The sequence below is a fragment of the Rousettus aegyptiacus genome, unplaced genomic scaffold, assembly GCF_014176215.1.
Source record: "Rousettus aegyptiacus isolate mRouAeg1 unplaced genomic scaffold, mRouAeg1.p scaffold_m13_p_7, whole genome shotgun sequence".
In the NCBI taxonomy this organism is placed as follows: domain Eukaryota; kingdom Metazoa; phylum Chordata; class Mammalia; order Chiroptera; family Pteropodidae; genus Rousettus; species Rousettus aegyptiacus.
The window spans coordinates 81680588-81702797 of record NW_023416310.1 but is presented as its reverse complement, the minus strand read 5'-3'; the positions used below and the strand labels follow the sequence as shown (position 1 = coordinate 81702797).

At 34.5% G+C, this 22210-nt stretch overlaps 1 long non-coding RNA gene and 1 pseudogene across 2 annotated transcripts in view; both read right to left on the bottom strand.

Moving 5' to 3' along the window:
• LOC107521912 overlaps positions 1-22210 on the bottom strand; it is a 75764-nt gene that overhangs the window by 3414 nt on the left and 50140 nt on the right. The gene's annotated exons all lie outside the window — the stretch shown is intronic.
• LOC118605623 lies at positions 19417-19535 on the bottom strand (annotated as a pseudogene).

The following is a 22210-nucleotide window of genomic DNA, read 5'->3' as shown; positions in this document are numbered from 1 at the left end:
CAGAAATTCATATTTATATACACATACATATCTCAATACACATAATACCTACATATAATATACATACATGTAGTTAATATATTTATGTTTGCATACACACTGCATTACATTTTCATCTAAAAATTAAGCAATAACATGTCATAGATAGTATATAGTGAAATGAAACAACTAAGATAAGAAGTGTTTAAGTACAGGCACAATGCTTATTTTTCACTGTATCAAGTGAATTTTTTTCACCCACAGTGTTTTCCCAAATACATTTATGACATAAATAAATCTAATGATGCAAGTTTCATTCCAAAAACTGGATTCTGAGGACTGAAGTTCAGCTTTATGCTTTTGTTATTCACCTGTTTTCTCTGCTTATCGGAATAAAAATAAGAGAGCATTATCTACAAAAGCCTATTGATAAACATCAGCAAATCTGATATCACTCTTAAGCTTAGAGTCCTTCAATGTCACCCCCTTGGTATATGAAATGGCACAAGGGCTTCTTCTCCTGCTGTTCTCTGGTACACGAACATAATCTACTGACAGCATTATATTGAATGACTTACAATTCCCCTACAACCCACTCTGTCATGCTATCAGCTCCTTACACAAGTTGTTCTCTCTGCTTAAGATGTCTTTCCTCAGTGACCTCGGGTGCCCCTACTCATCCTTCAATCTCTCATGTAAATTTTTCTTCCACTTTGAAGTTTTCTCAGACCCATTCTAGTGAAATGAATCACTGGATCCTTTATTCTACTTGGACATCATGACATCATATAGCAGTGATCTGGTTGCCCATATATCTTTTCTACTAGACTGAATTTTTCAAAGGCAGGAACTGTTTTTCTTTCATTCTTTTCTTTTCTTTTCTCTTTCCTTTTCTTTGTTCTTCTTTTTTCCCTTCCTTCCTTCCTTCCTTCCTTCCTTCCTTCCTTCCTTCCTTCCTTCCTTCCTTCCTTCTCCTTCTGTCTGTCTCTAGGGCTGGCAAGTAGTAAATACTTTACAAATAAATTGGTAGCTGATTATTTCAAATAATCTTCATCTTAACTATGTCTTAACTTACAAGAGTTTATAATGAAAATGTGTTCCATAATGTCAGCTAATATTACTGAATACTTATTATATGACAGGTGTTATACTGTTATTAACCCCATTTTATAAATAAAAAAAAAAAATTAAGCTCAGAGAGATAACAAGATTGGCCCAAGGTTATTCCAGCTGCCTGTGTGGGACAGAGCTGGGATTCAGTCACTGGTCTGTCAACTCTGAACCATTAGGTCAAGTGAGAATTAATGATTTAGGGTGGTCTATTCGACTGTCATTATGCTAGAAAAGGCCCCCAGTGTGGTGATTCAGAACTGTGGAAACTACAAAGCTTAACACAAGTTGAGAAAAAAAATAAAGGTGGACAGAACCACCCACATTGCCCCTCTTTACAACACATGTGCTTATTTATTAATAAAAATGCAAATGAGTTTGCTCTATTTGGCAAGGTTAAGACAATCTGGTTCACAGAAATTAAGATGCTGTTCTGCTGGTTTCATAGAAAAGAGCTAAAATAGAACCTTCAACTGCTAACACAATTGTGTAAGGGAGATAATTATTTTGGTTAAATGTCAGTAATAACTAATGGGGAAAATTCCATTTTTGCTAAACATGGAAAAATGTGTGACTAATAGCTGAGTGACAAAGGTACTTAATCATCGCTTATTAACTGATGATTTTTTAAGCCACAGATATATCACATTTATTCTTTATTTGAAAAAGAAACACACATTTGAAAATAAAGGCAGAGTCCTGTCAGAAAGAACAATGAAGGGACCTATAGCTTTGACTGTTTTTTTGTCAGTAAACAGAAAAAGGACAGCAGGCTCCCCAAGAGCCCTGAAGATGCCATTGGTAATTCCTTCCTTTCTTTCCTTGAATCCCCTTATATTTCCACTTGGAGAGATTGTTATCTCATCCTCAGAATTTCTGCTGGACAATCTTAGGCATGGTGAAGCATAAAGAAGGTCACTGATGACTCTGGAACGCTGTAGCTAATGGCTTTAGCCTATGGCTGTCGGACAACTATGAAAAGCATATCTATTTGTATATTCTCTTTTTGGAATACCAACATTGTAGAAGTGGCCAGTGACAAAATCTAAGTGGCAAATAGAAGTGGCAAAAATAAAACAATTATTCTATTGCTAAGGACTTAAATGTCTACAATACCTATTCAAATGCACAAATGCCTTTATATGTGTGTGTGTGTGTGCACTTATACATGTGCACACACAGTTTGCTTGTTCTAGAATTTCTATTCAGTATACTATCATTAGATGGTATTAGTTGATTGAACTGATATATTGAGAATAATCTTTCTTTTTATTAAAAACAAACAAACAAACAAACTAGGTATATGCTCACCAGTCCCATTTTGTCTTCATGGGAACATAAAAAGACTACATTTCCCAGATTCTTTTGTAGTTAAGATTACATGGCTAGGTTGAGACCAAGAGAATATGGATGGAAGTGATGCATGCTGCTTCCAGGCCCAGAACGTCTTGCCCAATTCACCTCCCAACCCCCAAGCCTTCCTGCCCAATCTGCCTATATATGGCAACAGCCTTACTTTGAAGCCTCAACATGATACAGACATAAGATGTAAACAGCTAGCATGAGCACATGAAAGACAGACATCTGACCTGCCTCAGACTTCAATGTGAGTGACAAATAAACTTTTCTAAAAAGACACTGAGCCTTTAGGATTTATCTGACTCTACTGTAGATTGTCTTCACCAACAGGAAACTTGATACACGATGTGGTATTGCTTTCAGAAAGCCTACGGGCAATGTAGCTCCTGGAAAACAGTAGATATTTAATAAATGTTGTTTGTTAAATTATCAATATCCTTTGCCATACTTTACAGAATAAGTATAACAGCCGTCAAATGATTGAAACATAATGTGATCTCACGGTGATAGAATCTCTCATGAATGTCTCTACTGTTTAGAACTAGGCATGGTCCTGTCTTCCATACTGAAGGGCACAGTGACATCGTGTGCTAACTGTGGAAAAAATAAATCTACATAGGAATGGAATAGTTGTTCTTTGGTGTGGACGAGACATTTTATATCAGATTTTTTTTTGTAGTATTTTATGGAGAAAAAAGTAAAATAAAACAATTATTCTGCTCAAGAATTGCATCTAATTAGTCTTTAGGCCCAAATTGGAATGATTTTTCTACAAATAGCTACAAAGAAACTATCAACTGTGATAGAATACCTTTTAGGACATTTTAAAAGATGTGCTTATAGCAGTTACTTTTAAAATTAAAGAACTCATATTCGAATAAAGTATTGAACACTTCTATTTAAAAAAATTAAAAATTTATTAAAATTTTTAATATGTTAATGTGTCTTAAGTATCTCCAAGAGGGATCTATTTTACGGTGCATTTAGTAAGTGTATTTGACCTTTTAACTCTTCCCATCCTCCTCAACCCTCCTCCACCACAAACAAATGGAGAATTAGTATTCTAAGGAATATACTTTGTAAACAAATGATTTAGAATTATTGCAAATTTATACCATTATAATGAAAATTAATATCCTGATGGGAAGGTACCAGTGTAATCTTAATAATAATTAGGTAATTGGAATGGTCAAACTCCTGAAATTATTTCCAACTTTATGTTTAGAATAAGAAGCACTATAGACTTCATTCAACCACATGGTTGGAAAATGTAATATATGTTTAATAGAACTTTCTGGTTAACATGTTTATTCAGTGAAACCTTTCTATGGCATGGTTGTTCCTGCCGGAGTACAGGGCATTTTCTCTGAAACCTGTTTCACTGTGTACACTTGTGCTAGCTGAGCTCCTCAGTATACAATTTTAAAATTCCAGAACTTTGTCTACCACAAATATTCAGAGTCACTATCTACACCAGTGGCAGCTACATGTGTCGCCACAAATTGTAGGAGACATTATAAAAAGGCAAAGCTGCTTTGAATACTTCTAAGCAGAATAAAAGTAGAAGAAAAATATTTTCTTTCACATCAATAGGCTTTAAAAGGCAATTGTAGGTGTTTCGAAACTAATCTTTAATTAGTGATGTAAGAAGACAATGGTGGCTCTAACAGCTGGGTAATTAAAGTACTTATCAACTAAATTGATAATTAAAATGTAAAATTTAAGTACTTTATATTAGCAAGCAAAATAAATCTCCAATGAATCTAGACTAGATCAAAATGTTTTCTTTCTCCTTTCTTATTAAAACTGCAGAGTCATAACAGAGAAAATTCCAAAAATTCTAAGGAAATATGACACTGTCTTAATCTGAAATATGTGTCTGACATTGGAATGGAGCAATCCTCTCTAGCCTATGAATCTTGTGAGACTTTCACCTTCTATGGTTCCAGAAAGAATGTGGTTAAGGGGATATGGGAAAGAAAGTCATGAGCCCTCAAAGGCACGCAGGAAAAATATCAAAAACACAACACAAAACATTCACATAAATATAACGACATTCAAACTCCAAACAAACAGACTCACTAAGATCAAGACTTTTCATAACGTTGTACCCGCCATTTCCATCACCACTACCAACCATCACCACCACCAAGACCATTACTAACGGTCAATGAGCCAAGTTCCCCTAAAAAGCTGCTCTTGTGTTCATTTAATATAGTGGTTGTCAAGGCTGAGCCTATACCAAGATCACCTGCAGGACATATTAAAACACAGACGTCTTGGTCCTACTCCAAGAGTTTTCGATTCAGTAGGTCTGGGATGGGACACAAGAAATTTTATTTCTAACAAGTCCCCGGGTGATGCTGATGTGGCAGTTCTAGAAACACACACTTTGAGAGAATGACTTAAAATAGTATAATATGATTTAATTCAGTGAAACTTAATGCAGATTTTATTATGATGCAAATATAGTTGTTCTGAGTAGTCTTATTTTTCAAAATCCAAAATAGGAAAGTATGCCAGTCAAATGTGATAAGAGAGTGAAGTAACTGAAATCTAAGGATGCTACATAACCACAATATCCATGGGTACATTATGACTTATCTCTTACAGTAAAGTTGGTGTTTGGCTTGGCATCCTGCTAGGCAAGCGCAGTTAATTAAATAAAATAACTCCCTATCTTCTATTTGTACTTTTCACCATATTCATTTTTGCCCCTCTTCCAGATAATTGTATGCTTCTTCCTTTGTCTGAAATACACTTAGTTAACCTATCACATGGCTTACTCCTACTATACTTTAGAGCTCATCTTTAAAGTCACCTTTTACAGGAGGTCTATCTGAAGTATTCCTTTACTCCTTTTTCCAGTGAGAGAACACTGTGTACATCTCTACCATAGCACTTAGCAGAGCATATTTTAACTTTCTGTTCATGTACCTGTCTCTTGCTTGAGACAATGAGCTCTTGAAGAACAAACATTTGCTGTTTGTACCTCTCACCACTAGAATAAGCCCTTGATAATATATTTGAATAGATAAAAATAAAAATTTAGCATTGTCAAGCTAAACCTGGAGATTTTGTTTTATTTTATTTGTGACTTCAATTAAGTAGGTTTGGAATATAAATTTATTTGTCATTCATTCAAACTTCAATTGACTGATCTCTGTGTGTCAAATGCAATAAATGTGTTAGTGAAAAAGCCCATACAATTTCTATACTTACATCTCTCAATACTTGGTGGGGATGTAGATTGATAGAAAGACAGCAAGTAGTGTGAAAAAAGGCTTTGATGGGGGTAAAGCAGACACTGTCAGAATTATAAATGAGGACCAATTAACCCAGACTTGGGTTAGAAAACGATTCCTGAAAAAAGTAATTTCTAAACTAGAGATTGCTGTGATAATCTGTTTTCCTTGGCTGTTTTATGTATTAGCTTTCTATGTTCATATTGAGCATACCAATCATCTATGAATCCATTGTTTAGGCTTCCAGAAAGTTTAACTTGATACAAAATGAGAATCAGAAATGAGAAATGCCTAAGTTAATTATGTGATATCAGATATTTGACTCATTTTATGTAAGTAATTTTGGTCCTTGTATTTGGAATCTTAAAATATTTACCCTTTCCCCAACCTAGATTTTTATTCACTGATTTTGCATGTAAATATGCAGATTTGAGAAGTTGATTACCTCCATTATAATGTACTTATTTCTCCTATCACATTTAACTGTCAAACCATGCTATTTTAGATCTTGAAGAATAGGATTACTCAGAACAACTATATTTGCATTATAATAGGGTACACAGTAAAAATAAGGTGATTCGTTACTCTTTTAGTATCACCTTTACCTTTGAATTGTCACTTTAAAGCTTACGTGTCACAGTGTGGCCTTCTGTGCCCAAGGTATTGGCATTTAAGAGATTTATCAGACATCTGAAACGAAGCAGTGGCCAGAGGCATAAAAAAGAGTGAAGATCATAAACTCAAAGAATAAAATGAAAATGTTCAATCTAAGGTGTGTGAATAATTCGCAAACACCAGATTGGTATTTGAAGGTTCCCTCATCACCACACATTTTCCTTACTTATGAACTTCTTTTTTCTCAGTTCATCTTATATCCTGTATATCTAATGGAGACCCAGTAATAACATATTAAAGAGGAGATTTTATTTCCTCAGGCAAAAAGAAAGATACATATATCGTTAAAGTGAGGAATATCTGACAAGGGTAAAAGGTTAAGTCTACCTCCCGGCTAATGGTTCCAGATCATTTTTATTTCTCTCCGGTCTGATCTAGGCGACAAAGCTCTCTTTTGGTTTCCATCCCTGGCTGAATATTAGAATCACACTGTGTGGTAGGCATAATAACGGCCTCTGAGGATGTCCATGTCCTAATCTGTGTAGCTCAAATCTGATAGGTAGCCCAGGAAAGAAAAATCAAGGCTGCAGATGGAATTAAGATTGCTCAATAGTTAACATTAAAATAGGTAGATTATCCTGGAATATGTGCTGGACCCAATATAATTACAAGAGCTCTTAAAAAGCAAACGAGTGATTCTGAAAAAGAGTGCCAGAGAGTTGGCAGCATAAGGAAGACTTGGCCCTATTTACTGGCTCTAAAGTGGCCCATCAGTCAGGAAAAGCAAGCAGCCTCTAGAAACTGGAAATAGTAAGGAAATAGATTTCCCCTAGAGGTTCCAGAAAAAAATGCATCCTTCTGACACCTTAATCTTGGCCTAGTAAATTCCCTGTCAGATTTATGATCTATAGAACTGTAAGATAATAAATTCATAAATTTGTGTTTTTAAGTGACTAAGCTTATGGTAATTCATCACAGAAGCAACAGAAACATAAACTTAATAAACCTGGGGACCTTTTAAAATTCCTGAAGCTCAGGTCACATCCCATATCAATTACATTAAAATCTCTGGGGTGGGGTGGGGGGGGGAAGGCAAGGGGAAAGATGAGATCCTACAGCAATAATTTTTTTTAAGCTCCATAAAAGATTCCATATTTCAAAACTGCTGCTCACAATATTTTCACTGATCTCCACAAGTAACTAAATTGCCTCAGAATGAGCTCTTCATTGGTGGTGAAGCTGGGTCCCACGACATCATGTCACTCCAAGTTAATGCCCGGAGCAGAGCATCAACATCATCTTGGAACCTGTTAGAAACACATGATCCAGGTCCTAACCTGACTGCCTGAGTCAGAATTTGCATTCAAATACCAAATTCTTGGGGAATTTTATATGCACATTAAATTTTAAGAAACAAATAATATGCACTGCAAGTTGCCTTCCTGATCTCTGTCTCTGCAACTTGAAATAATTTTTAAATTAGTATCTAAAAAAAAAAAATTAAAGCAGTCCCTCCAGGCTATGAGTTCCTTGAAGAAAAAACTCTATTTCTCTCCTTTCTTTCTTCTTCTTCCTTCTCTTTTCCTTTCTCATTCTTTCTCTCTCTCTCTCCCACTTTGCTTATGCTCAGTAACCAAGACACATCATTTCTAACTTACTAACTGCCTAAATTAATAATTGTTACTGCAGCAACGATAAAAATAACTCACAAAATGCATGCTACTATGAAATAAAAATATCACTTAAAATGCCAGAAAAAAAACTTACATATTATTTAGACTCAGTAATTTCTTTTTATCCCAGGTAATTCCACTTAGACTCTAGAGATGTACATGAATATTTGTCAGCCTACTCTTAAAATTCCTAAATTATTTCAAATATCTCTTGGGATTTTATTCCCATGAGATAATAAATTCAACTACCAGAAATCTTTTGCTTATATCAAATTTAAATTTATTTACCATAAATTTAGAATTGTTTAAATCTAGATTTTGTGGGGGAAAACATCCTGTATTAGTAGAACTATATTTTCTTCTGTTTGTTTTTCTCCAGTCTGGGGTTGGAAAAACCAGTGACAATGACTAAGATTTGAAGATGAGAAATATTGCAAAGTATGCTGCCATCTCCCAACCGATGTCCACGGAAATATCACCAATCCACCAGGATTCTCTCATGCTGAGCCCGAGCCTCATTTCTAAAAGCTTCTCAATACAGCACTTTAGATAGCACCTAAGTGTTAAGCTAAAAAAATAAAACAAAAAGCAAGCTCGTTTTATTTCTCTAACCTTAATCATCTCACTTAATCCCTACAACAAAGGAGCTAGATGTTATTATTCCCATTTTACACATGAGGACACTAAAGTCTAGAGGGCATTAGTAACTCACCCAAGGTCATGCTGTTAGTCACAGGTGGAGACAGGATTTGAGTTAGGGTTCGTCTGGTGCAATGATCAATGCTGTTCAAACTGTTGCCTACAGTGGCATGACATAATTCATTGGCCCTGGGAATGACAGGAAGCCACATATTTAAGGACTTTCCCTTGAGAGGTCTTAGAGAGAACCCTAGTGGATCAAACTGACCATATTGTTCTTTCCAAGTACCCAAATGTCTATAACACTGTGTCATTTAAGTTCTACAAAGAAGATCAGTTATACAACACATCCTTGCTCTAAAATCTGTCACTGCAGAGCATGGTGATGCAGTGCTTATGTGACTACCCACACTAAGAAACAAACCACACTAGTTTTAAACCAGTGGCCTATTAGGCTCAATTCCAGTTATTTATGACATGTTTACATATACTTTGCTATCAGCATAACATTGCTTTTTTCACAGCATCCTCTATGAAAGATGCTGAAATAAATAAAAGGAGGCATTTCCCAAATAGTTGCCATCTATCTGTTATTGTGGAGAGAGGGAAGGGGGAAATTTTTAAGGACAACCTGCTCTGCTTAATATGCAAGTTTGGATAAATGTTTTCTTCTTTGAGATCTTAGCCAATACTGTTTCTCAAAGATAGGTCTGCCTATTATGTAGTTGGCAATGACCTCTGTCTCCCACTAGGGAGACATCTGAAAGGCTGTTTCTTCAGGAAATGCCAGGCGGGCTTGCTGGTCTTACTTACAGTCATTGGGTGTTAGAAGCCACACCCCTGATTGTGTTTATACATACGGGACAGTATCTGATGAGGCAGAAAGATACAGTCAGTCCAATATGCCATTGATTTTTAAGATGTCCTCAAACAGTGAAAACAGAAGTTAAAGATCACTGCCAGTTATGCAATAATTAATTTAAAATAGTTTTGTTACAAGAACTGAAATTAAAATTCAAGAATGCCAAGCTTTAGATCAGGCCTGAGTTTGAGCCCCAGCTCCACCAGCTACTGGTTTTGTGATACTGGGCACATCATTTAACAGCTCTGTACCTCAAACTCTCCTTCCATAAAACAGAATAATATATACATTTCAGAAAAGGAAGTTAATGCATGCCAAGCATCGAGCATGCTGCTTGGAGGAGGGTTGACTTTCAGGAAACATCGGCCTCCTTAGTATTCTCTTTTCTGGGAGTCAGACCTTCAGATGATTTCTTTCACATCCTCAAAGTATATACGTTGTGCCCTGTAAGTCAAAGCATTCAAAGTAATGCATTTTCACTGGGTACCTCATGGAGTACCTATTCCTATTTACATTCAAAGTTTAATGTATATAGCTACAGCCTTAAACGAGATTTCTGCTGCCACATATGGTGAAATATATTTCATTAAAGACTGAATAAGTTCTACTGAGTTTCTAGTATGTGTAAAATAATTGGGTGGGGGATAAGAAAATCTCTGCTCTTGAGACATTTAAAATCTAGCAGTAAAAACCATGTTAATTGAACTATATATCCCACAAAGTTATATGGAAAAGGAATGTGAATGGCAAAGGTGTGATTAGGAAGTGAATCATGAGGAAGTAGTATTTCAACTGAGCCTTGAATAATAAACAGGATTTTAACAGGAAGATAGGAGAGTAAGGGACATATCAGGCAAAAACTTAGAGGCAGACTGCAAAGAATCCAGAATGCCAACATTTACGTATTTCATATTTTGACTGGCAGAAACTTAATAAGGTGTTTTAAAGTGAGAGAGTGACAGAAGTAGATCAATAGAAATGACTGATAAGGTAAAAATTAAAATCTGCACTTTGCCAGTCTTACCCAATTTTCTTTTCTGCTGATAGTGTGCGGAGGCTGTCAGATATTTTCCTATTCATTTGCAAGTGCATGTGGGTGGATGTACATTATACACGCATTTCTGTGCATGATGACTTGCATGTGCAAACACATATATAGGAGGCAGGACTACTGCAACAGCAACATAAGGAGCTCTGTAGACACTCTTCCCAGCAAAACAAAAATTTTATTGTTAAAAATTATAAAAGATACAATCATTTGAAGTCTGTGGAAATTGTCTTAAGACCATACAGCAAATGAAGAAAACTTCACAAGAAAAATCTACTAAATTTCTCAGTATGAACAGTGAGAGTCTGTAGTATTTGAATCATGACCCACTACCTTCCTCCCCTATCCAGCCCAGCTAGATGAAAATTCCATTGCAGATTGGTGCAGCTAAGAGCACAGGGCTCGCCATCTCTCCTCCCTGTGCCCCAGCTCTCACCCACGGAGCTCTGCAGCTCTGAGTAGCTTTTATTATTATTATCATTATTTATACTACTACTACTACTACTACTACTACTACTACTACTACTACTACTACTATTACTACTGCTGCTGCTGCTGGTGCTGATGCTACTACTACTAGAACAGAACATAGAGAATTCCATGTCTAAAAGAATTATTGAAAACAATAAACATCTTAGCAAAGAGTCATTAAGGAAGGATGGAAGCTCCATGAAACAAAGCATGAGGAAAACAGCAGAATAGCTGGAACTTTAAGAGAGGGAATCAGGGGAAAGGATACACAAGAAGAGTACTCCTGGAATCACAGTCGGCCCTGGAGTTCAGGAAGGTTATGCATGTGCACTGGGCTGTAGCCATTCAGGAGCAATAAGATCAGAACAAGGGCCACATACAACTCATCAACACAGAGTACACACCCCATTGGCGCGAAGGCTTAAATTCAACTCTGACAAGACCCTGGCTGACAAATGAGCTTCTTGGACCCAACTCTCGCTCCTAGCAAGCCAGGTTTAAAAATAAATCATACTCACTACTGGCAGTCTAAACAAGTAGGCATGACCAATGCTTTCCCCACTCAGGACCACTTAAAGAGGTACCCACTCAGTTACTAATTCCAGGATGAATGCAGATCGAAAAAACTATAAATACCCTGAACAGTGGTGGTAGCCTGCAAACTATATGCATATCCAATAGTATAGGGCAAAAACCTTACTGGCTAAGGGGGCTTAAGAATAATCCGTGACCAATAAATGACTTATGTGGATCATGGCTGACCTCTAAGAAGCTTAACCAAACGATTGAAGCAAAGAAAAAGATATCTGAGCAGGAATGTCAGACACTGCACATTGCAGAGTAAATAGACTTCACAGAATGTGTCACTAGACAAATTTAAAATATAACTAATCAAGGAGTAACAATAATACTCCCTCCTGTAGAGGATGTGTGCCCAGAGTTACCACAATACATTGTCTATAAGTTACAGTTTTCAGTAAAAAAGCTAAGAGACATGAAAAGAAAATGTACATGACATCAACAAAGGGGAAAAGCAATAGTAACTAACTTTAAAGGTGTCCATGTTATAAACATGTTCAAAGAACTAAAGGAAACTACTTGTAAAGAATTAAAGTAAATATAGATGCGAACATCTTTTAAAAATAAGCAAAATAAATCCAGTAACATATAAAAAAGGTTATAGATCAAGACTAAGTAGGATTTACTGCGAGAGTGTATGGTTAGTTTAACATCAGAGCCCATTAATATACTATATCAATTGCATAAAGGATAAAAACTATATGATCATCTCAGTAAATATAGAAAACTTATTTTAAAAAATCCAGTATGCCTTCATGATAAACGAACAAACAAAAAACACTTAAACTAGAAATAGAAGCCTCAAACTATTAAAAGACATCTACAAAAAAACCTATAACTACCATCAAACCCAATGGGGAAAGACTGAATCCTTGATACCAAGATGATGAAAAAGATAAGGATGTTCACTCTGCCATTTCTATTTAATGTTGTACTGGGAGTTCTAGACAGAACAATGAGGGGGGGAAAAGTATCCAAATTAGGAAGAAAGAAGTAAAACTATTTATATTTTCAGATTACATTTTTGTATATAGACAATTCTAAGGAATACACAGAAATAAAAATTAGAATAATAAGCAATGAATAATAAGCAAAGAGTAATCAAGGGAGGAGAGAAATGCCATAATACAAAGGGTTGCAAGACACAAGGTCGATATGTAAAAATTAATTGTATTTATATACACTAGTGATGAAAATTTCAAAAATAAAATTTAGAAAATAATTCTATTTATAGCAGATCAAAAAGTACAAAAAAGTTAAAGATTTATAAAATAAGCATAAGACTTGTATACTGAAAACTATGAAATGTTTAAAGGACTGAAAAAAGATGTAAATAAATTGAAAGACTTCTCATGTTCATGGATCAGAAGACTCAATATCTTAAGATGACAATGGTATTCAAATTGATATATAGATTCGATATAGTCGCTATCAAAATCCAGCTGGCTTTTTTTGCAGACATTGAATAGTTTATCCTAAAATTCATATGGAAATGAAAAGGACAGAGAATAGCCAAAACATCCTTGAAAAAGAACAAAGTCAAAAGACACAATTCCCAATATTTAAACTTACTACAAATCTAAATAAAAACAATGCAGTATTGACATAGATAGACTTGTATGTTAACGGGATGGACTCAAGAGTTTAAAAATAAACTAATATACCTATAACTAGTTTATTTCAGACAAGAGTACCAAGATGATTAAATGAGGAAAGAATAGTCTTTTCAGAAATTATGCCAAACAATGAAGCTACATCTCTATCTCACATCGTATGCAAAATTTTAAACTTAAATGTACCATAGACTGAAATCTAAGAATTTAAAATATGTAACTCTCAAAGGAAAACAGAATAAATATCTCTTTTTTACATTAGGTTAAGCACTGTTTCCTTAGATACAGCACCCAAAAACAAATGGTAAAAAGAACAGATATATTAGATTGTATCAAAATTAAAAACTTTTGCGCTGAAACTATACCTGATAAGAATCTTATATATTACAACTCAATGACAAACAGAAAAATAATAAAATTTTAAAATGGTCAGAGGATCCAAATAGACATTTTCCCAAATACAGTATACAGATGATAATAAACACATCAAACAGTACTCAACAATGATTAATCATTAGGGAAATGAAAACCAAAACTATGATGAGATACATTTTTAAACAAACTAAGATGGCCACACTTGAAAAGACATAAAGCATCAAGTATTGGTAAGAATGTGGAGAAATGACACTTAACACATTGCTAGTTGAAAGGTAAAGTGGCACAGCCACTTTGGAAAACAGTTTGATAGTTTCTCAAATTACTAAATATAGAGTTACCATATGATCAAGCAATTCCACTCTAACATATATAACCAAGAGGAATTAATCGTTAGTCCAAACGAAACCTGTATACAATTTTTCATATGAGCTTTATTTCTAATAGCCAAAAATAACTCATATGATAAATGATAAAGTTGCATATCTATGCAATTTAAAATTATCAATAAAACAAATGTAGAACTTACTATCCTACAACATGAATGAACGCTAAAACTATGGTAAGTGAAAAAAAAACAGTCACAAAAGGCTTATATGACTTATATAATTATATTTACATGAACTGTCTGGGAAAAGCAAATCTGTAGAAACAGAAAGCAGATTAGTAGATGTGTTGGAATGGATGGGTGTGTGATATGAAGGAGGTGGGTTATGGAGATGATTGCTAATGAGTACAGTATTTCTTTTGGGGAAGACAAAATGTTAGGCTATGGTGATGGTTGCCCAATCCTGGGACTATACTAAAAACAAAATTATATACATTTTGGGTGTATTTTATGTTATTTTAATATCTCAATAATCTGTTTATAAGATAACATAATAAAGTATATACTTCTAAATTTATATTTTGATGCATTTTACTTATCCATATTTTATATATATGCAAATAAATGATAATCTATACCTGTATATGTCACGCTTACATATATAAGTATATATATTCATGTAACTTCTATTTATTTGATAAATGTAACACATCTAAAGGTTATTTTAACACAAATAGCATGAAGGTGTAGCATATTATTGTGAAAATTATTTTAAAATATAATAATCATATTCCACTTTTCCATCTGGAACATACGACTCTATTTCATTTTCTTTTCTGGCACTGTAGTACTACATATTACTGATTTATCATACTTAATGAACTATTCTCTTATTGATGAACATTCAGTTGCTATTCATTTTTTACCCAAAAAAATTATGATGAAGAGTTTTGTTTTTATTTATCTATGCAAATCTATTAAAAATAGTCCTTGTAGTGGAATTGCTGGATGAAAGATTATGCATATATTAAATTTAGATAAGTGCTGTCAAAATACTTTCCCAAAACACTATAGACAGTCTCTATTTCCAACAATATTATTTTTTTAAAAAGGAATTTCTGATTAAACTACTTGGGTTCATATTTAAGTTCCATCACTGCTACGCTGGATGACTGTGAGAGGTTCTGACCTTCTGAGTTTCATGAAGATGGTGTTAAAGAGTTGATAATATGATGTCCAATTCATTGTAAATGTTCAATTTAAGTTACATATTATTTTTTTAATTGATCATGATGAAATTTCCTATTTCCTCACATTTTACCAATGGGAGAGAACATAATTTTTTCCCCCCATTTCATCAATGAACAATAAAAACCAATCATTTTTTAGATACTGGGTCCTGGAGTCAGAATCCTGAATATCCATCACTATCAAGTTATGTGTACTTGTTTAGCCAACTTTTTTGTGTGTCAATATCCTTATCTTAAAAATGATATAATTTTTGGAGTTTTTATGAGGAGAACATGAGTTAATTATGTTAGATGCTTTAAACAGTGCTCCTAACACAGAATTAATAAGTAATTAATATATATATATATTTATTTATTTATTTTATTACTATTTCCCTGATCACTTTCACCACTAGAGAGATTAAATATTTTATTGGCCAATTTGCTTCTTCAGAGATATGCTCATTCATAAGTATGTCCACAAGTTCTGTTTGCTATTTTCCTTTTATGAACATCAATATTTTTCTTATTATTAAGTGTTACAAATATTTTCTCCTAACAATTCACTTGCTTCTTCACTTTTTAAATTTTATTCCATTTCTTCCTCTCTCCTCCACACCTGCTTTGTTTCAAATACCTGGCCTCCTACATGATCTGTGAACACACAGATTTTGTACTGACTGTTCCCTTTGCCAGGAATGCTTTTCCTCAGTGGCTCGCCTTCTAGCTTCATGTCTTTGCTCAGATGCTCATGCGTCACCTGGTACTGAGGCCTGCGCTAACCACTCCACATAGTTTCCACACGCTTCCACTCCTGCCACAGCCAGGACAGATCGCCCTTCCTCTACTCTTTTTTTATTTTGTCCACAGCACTTGGAAACACCAGACTATATTTTTCTCTCTTGTTTATTTTCTGTCTTTTCCACTAAAATTTAAAATTCACGAGATCAGGTATTTTGTCTATCTTCTTCCTTAGCTATCCTCAGAATCTAGAGCAGTTTTTTGTACATTAGGAGGTCTAAAACTATTTGCCAAATTGAATCATTTATGATTACTTCTTCAAAATAAGTTTTACTGTTTTGTGTTACCAAATACAAAAAGAGGGACCTTTATAAACAAAAAAATCTTTATCTTATTTTGGCAAGGCATGTCCACCCTAAGATTGACCAAATATCAAATATTCACCTTTATTTTCTCATTACACTTTCATAGTAATTATCTATTGAGTTGCACTTTTTCTGGTTTCATTTGAGCAGTACTCCCCAACCTTTTTGGTGTGAGGGATCGGTGCTCCTTTGAAAGTCTAATGCCTGATGATCTGAAGTGGAGCTGAGGCGGTGATGCTAGCACTGGGGAGCGGCTGCAAATACAGATGAAGCTTTGCCCGCTTACTTGCCACTCACTTCCTGCTGTGCGTCTGGTTCGTAACAGGCCATGGACGGGTATTAGTTTGTGACCAGGATATTGGGATGATCTAGAGTATAGTTTGGACAAAGCAGAAAATCTAGATTTTTTGTTTGGAAAACCAGTTGTCCTAACACTAATTATCAAACAATGCACTCTTCACCCTGTGATAATCAGTATAAACTTCATGCACGATCTTATCTGTTTTGATTTCTGAACTCTATGTTCTTTTATAAGTTTATTTAACTTAGTTTTACATGTAAAATTATAACAAATTTATAGGTCTATTTGGAGAAAATTGCTCCGCTTTTATTAGTTCAGTCTTTTATGATTTCTAAGACAATCAGTCCCCTAAACTTTGTCAGTTTGCCCTTCTAGATCTTCTATTAGCCAATATTGAATCTCCCGGATCTATTATAACTTACTATTATAATTTCTCTTTTATTTACTTGATATTCTGTGAGATATCTTCTATTTAATCTTTCATGTTTACCTTCTGTTTGGTTCTAATCATTACACGAAACTCTTACTTTTTTTATCACTTCATATTTCTTACATATAGAGGGGTCCAAGAGCATACATGCGGAACTTAAAAAACTTTATGAAATGAATACCTGTGATATGTCTACCCAGAAGAGAAAATAAAACATTTCTTTATGCATTTTGAAAATTTGATTTTTCCAAAATATTTCTCTGAAATAATTTTACTAAATTATTTTCTTATGTGTGCTGTTAAATTCATCTACTTTTAAATATTTCACTTATTTGATTTCATTTTTAGAAGCCCTAGTTGACACCTGTTAATATGTGCTTTTTATGGTTTCTTGTACAAAACACACACTTTCCAGTCTTTCTTCTATTTTTTTTAAACATAAAAAAGCATAATTTTATAATAGGTGTTTTGATAATTCCAATATCTGGATTCTGAGAATTTGTTATCTCCATGTGTTACTGTGGAAGGTAGATAATGGAATCCCCAAAATATCCACGTGTCCCTCCCTAAAACCTGTGAATAGGCATCTTACATACATGACAAAAGGAATTTTACTGATGTGATTAAATTAAGGGTTTTAGGATGGGAGATTATCCTGGGGAGGCTCAATATGACAAGGGGAAACTTACATCCTGAAGGCAGGATGGTAAGAGACAGAGAAGGTCCGATGAAGAGAGCAGAGGTCGAAGTGGCAGGAGCTAATGAATGCAGGTGGCCTCTAGTAGCTAGAAAAGACAAAGAAACAGATTTTCCACTAGAGGATTCCGAAGAAATACAGCCCTGTTGACTCCTTTATTTTTAAGATTCTTGACCTCCAGAACTATAGGATAATAAATATATGTAGTTTTAAGTCACTAGGTTTGTAGTAATTAGCAACAATAGGATATTAATATAGACATTTTGGTAATTTCTTACTTATGGTACAATTATCCAATGTATTTGGTTATTTTTCATTGTGTTTTCCTTAGAAATATTTTTTTTCCCCCAGAAATTATTTGTGGTGGCCTAGGTTGAAGGCATTTGCTTCTATCAGAGTCTGGATGTGCCACCAAACCTAGGCTATTGTAAAGCATTTTCATGTTGTGGGTGTATTTTTGGACTGTCAAGTAAATTGCCCTGCTCATACTTTTGTACTAACCTTGTTTTATACGATCATATTTTTTTCTCCCATATCTTGTTTTATACTCTCATATCTTTGGTTGTTTGAAAGATAAAGCATCAGTACAGCATTATAGATACATAAAATGGTTTCTCCAATAGGAGCATAATACTCTCCATAGCAGGTCATCATCTACAACACCAGAAAACTGTTAGTAAGTGGGAAGGTTTCCATTAGGTTGCCTGAGAGAAGAGCAGGAAAGGTGACTAGGCATTCATGCAGTTACCTGTTGTTATTCTTATTTTTATCTTGCTCCTGCATTATGCTCACCATGTTTTCTCCTCTTTTGTTGTTGTATTTGTTATTGCTTTTATTGCAATGCCATCTGTTTTTCATCTTCCCTAGACTAATTATGAAACCTAAGGGTTTGAAGAAAGTATTTTGAAGTCATAATCAATAAACGATAGCTACAGATTATATGGGTTTTATGGATACCTGAGAATATTGCATTATTATTAAACAAATGCCATGGAATGGCAATATTTTGCTTTCTGGAAAATAAAGTTAAAGATATTGTGCAATGGATTCCATATTCATAACTTTTCTAAAAGCAGATGCTGGCATGATTTGGAGTTTTTCCAGGTTGAATGACTATAAACTTTATCAAGAATCCTCAACCAAAGACAGTTGCTTCCTCTCTACCATCTGTGCAGCAGCAAGATATCATAAAGAAATCAAGCCAGGATACGATAATTATGTTATGGATAAACTGGTACCCTAAAGGACATTAGTTAGCATTATGAAATATAATTCTTTACTGTTAGTAAACAGGTATATCATCTTATAAAATAAGCACATCTATATTATTGATATTTTAGAGGAAGAGAAATGTCATTTACAAAACTATTTGATTCTCTGACATAGATAGGATAATTGAGTATAATTAATTTCATATATATGTACCTTACTTATTTAATAACATTTTTAAATTCTATATAATTAAATGTCTGAAGTTATGCACCTGGAAACTAGAGTAGTCAATGCTCAAAGCAGCTGGTTTGACACTATGTGTAAGACTTCAAAAAGATAACTGCCTATCCCTTTGATCGGTCCATCCAAAAAGCACATATATTGTGACATGGCTCATGTTCTAAGTCAAGTCATTTTAAAGAAGTTGGTTAGGATCTATCAAGACCTTTCTTTTCTTTTTTAGGTGAGGCAACCATTGATTGACCTCACAGATTCCAAGGACCTTGTCAGGTTACAATCCCTTATTATTTTTATTTTATTTTTTACGCCTACAGCACCTGGTCTTCCTAGGTGGTCTTCCATCCAAGTATTAACCAGGCCCAACCCTGCTTAGCTTCTGAGATCAGACGCGAAAAGACTTGTTCAGGGTAGCATGGCTATAGACAAGACTTTTCTTATTACTTAATTCAGTCAACAAATACTGAGTATTAGGCACTTACTCAAGTGCTCAATATATTTCGATAGATACAGATGATTAAGATCTTTTGCTTCCTAGAACTTAAAGTCTAACAAGTAAATTATTATAGTACATGATATATAAAAGGTGGTAAGTGTTATGGCAGAAACAATAGAGTATGATATGGAAGATCAAGTGATGGGGTGTTATAATTTTAAACAGGGTAGTTCAGGTGGGCCTTCTGAGAAGGTGTTATCTGAAAGGAAACTTTGAGAGTCATGGGCTTAGCCATGTAGATAACTCAGGGAAGAGCATTCCATACAAAGGGAACAGACAATGCAAACACCCTGAGGCAGGAACAGGTCTGGCATGATTGAAGAATAGTGCAGAAGTTAGGTTTTTCTGGAGTAGAAGAGGAGAAAATGTAAAAGTTAAGATCAGAAAGGGATTAGGACAGATCATGAAGGACCTTGTGGGCCATTGTGTGGATATAAACTATTCTAGGAATGAAACAGGGATTCAAAAGACAATTTGAGTTGATCCTTGGCTTTGATCTGACTTGTACTTTTAAAAGAATCAATCTGACTGCTGAGTAGAGAAGAAGTAATAGTTAGGAAAGGGTACAGACAAGTAGAATAGAAAGCAGGCAACTGTATTACTCAGGCAAGAAATGATGATGGCTTGGATTCACATGGAAGCAGACCCAGTGACAGATAAACAAACCAGAACGAGACTCATTTCTTAGAAAGTGAATGCTTTGAGATTGCAGGGTACTGTGATATGGAACAGAACTCTGTCAAGTCATTTGTTTGTGAAACCCCTTCTGCCTGTGTAAGATCAATTTCATAACACTGATGATGCTGTTAGAGCAACAGCTGTGGCCTTAATACGCAGAGCAATTCTGAATGTGGCATATTAAATCATCAAGGGCATCAATTCATTCTAATTCCAGATTATAAAGTTGACCTTCTGACCTCCCAAATAAATACTTTCAGTTGAATACCAAAGCTATTCTCTTTGATTTTAATACCAAAAATAGATACCTGAATGTTTAATATACTTCTGGCTGAGTTAAAATAAATGAGGCGATATTTGCTTTGGTTTCCATAGTAGCTATGGTTAAGTGCTAAAGGTGTGGGAAGAAGGGAGAAAGCAAAGGAAGGTTAATGATTTTCAGAAATAATAGTCCTATTTTCTAGACCTGATTCAATGTGGAAATATAGAGGAGAGTGATTGAGCACAGTGACCTCAACATGACTTAAAGTTTAGAAAGCAAGAGAAGTATTGATCTTTTCTCCTTCGATCAAAAACTAGAGAGGGAGTTTTTATTGTTCTGCCTGTTGAGTAAATACCATAGTAGAAAAGCAAGAAAATAGGGTTTCACTGAAGCAAAGCAAGGCAAAGCTGTTCAGCCACAGTAGAGGCTCACTTACACCTCTGAAAACTGGTCCTGCACTTTGGTGTCCATCAGACAGGGAGTCGAATACAGACTCTACTCCTTGTGCAGCCAAGGGTGTCACCTGAGGAAAGTTAAGTAATCTCAACCTCTTTCAGGTTCCTTATTTTTTTTTTTTTTTAACATAGAAAATCAGTGACTGCCACTTAAAGTTGTTTTGAGGATTATGTAAGTTAACACATGCAAAGCACACAGCACAGTTCCTGCCTGACACAGAGCAAGCATTTAACAAAAGGAGCTTTTATTATTAAATTTTGCGTAGTTAATAAGTCAGTGTATGAGGGCAACGCTTCATCAAATTGGTCACATGGAATCTTGATAACAAGGCATGATGTCTGAATTTTCATTTTTTCACATCTGTGAAATGGTATACACAAAAATTCAATGGAATTTACTACCTGCCTCACACCAAAAACTAGGGCAGACTTGTGAACTGTTGCTATACGGATTTATTTACAGTGAAGTTTTTCAATTAAATGAACATTGTTTTGTGACAAAAATCTATATATTAATGAAATCTAGTAAATACTGTATGAGCAAATGAATTGATGAATAAATGAATGGCAGCAATAAACAGAATGTATACATGTACTGGGCTCATTCTCAGTCCATAATTTCTGGAGTGGGGAGAAAAATTTACTTATTAATTTCATATAGAAAAAAACAGTTTATATTTGAATAATGACTGAACCCAATTCAAATGATTTTATGAATGTCATCTGAAATTATATAACAGTCTCATGGTCATGATTATCATTTCAACTTCCTTTAATAGCTATTATTTGGTCTTATTTTGTTTATCTGTTGAAATAGTACATGAAATTGGATCTCACTGTCCTCTACACTCATTGAAAAAAAAAAAGGTAATTAAGACAACCCACAGTGTACATTGTATATATTTTTTGGAACACAAAATACAATTCTTTAAGTGGAAAACTGAACAGTTGGTATCCCGTTAGGAGAGGCTTTTTTCCAGTTGCAACAATTACTTGAGGTTGCTATTATTTTCCATCTCAATTTTTGTTTGTTAAAATTATTTTAAAACGCAATGTAGTGGAATGTGCTGACAATCAGGCCAAGTGGCTACATATTTTAATTCTCTTATAGAAAGAGCAAAGCAGTGAGAAAGGCTCTTTTTTGGTACATGTCAAAGTAGACATACTCAAAACGGAATTCTGAAACAGCCACCTCTACATTTAACTAAGCC